The following is a 961-nucleotide window of genomic DNA, read 5'->3' as shown; positions in this document are numbered from 1 at the left end:
GAGATTGTTGTAATCTAGCGTAAAATTCTCTCAGTGATAAAGACTGTCACACAATTTGGTTTTCTCCCTGTACAGTTCAATCACACACTTTCACCACCCAAGAGATTGTTGTCATCTAGTGTGAAATTCTCACAGTGATAAAGACTGCCATGCAATTTGGTTTTCTCCCTGTACAGTTCAATCACACACTTTCACCACCCAAGAGATCGTTGTCATCTAGTGTGAAATTCTCTCAGTGATAAAGACTGTCACACAATTTGGTTTTCTCTCTGTACAGTTCAATCACACACTTTCACCACCCAAGAGATTGTTGTCATCTAGTGTGAAATTCTCACAGTGATAAAGACTGCCATGCAATTTGGTTTTCTCCCTGTACAGTTCAATCACACACTTTCACCACCCAAGAGATCGTTGTCATCTAGTGTGAAATTCTCTCAGTGATAAAGACTGTCACACAATTTGGTTTTCTCTCTGTACAGTCCAATCACACACTTTCACCACCCAAGAGATTGTTGTCATCTAGTGTGAAATTCTCACAGTGATAAAGACTGCCATGCAATTTGGTTTTCTCCCTGTACAGTTCAAACACACAGACTGGTCACGTCTATCATGCATATCTCCATGTTTAGTGTGAACTATCAGCTAGTGATATTTTACGCTAGACGCGAGTATTGTGAATGTTAAGCATGATGGTCATGTGATAAGCATGCGTGTAGATAAGTTTTTGGAGCCATTCTCTGTACCATGCTGTTGCCAGAAATGAATGCTGGGTAATTGATTTGCTACCCAACCTAACACCCAATCAGCAAGAAGCTTGTTTGTTGACAGATTCTTTCAACCAATCAAATCATATCTTATATGAATGTTTCAACTCTTGTTCAGTTCTTGTCAGCCAGTCACTGTATGTACACACACACAAAACGTATAGATGGCCTATAGAAATGAATAGTGTCCATTTGCC

This window comes from Saccoglossus kowalevskii, chromosome 20 (genome assembly GCF_978046115.1).
Source record: "Saccoglossus kowalevskii chromosome 20, keSacKowa6.1, whole genome shotgun sequence".
Lineage (NCBI taxonomy): Eukaryota > Metazoa > Hemichordata > Enteropneusta > Harrimaniidae > Saccoglossus > Saccoglossus kowalevskii.
Note: the sequence above shows the minus strand (reverse complement) of the source record.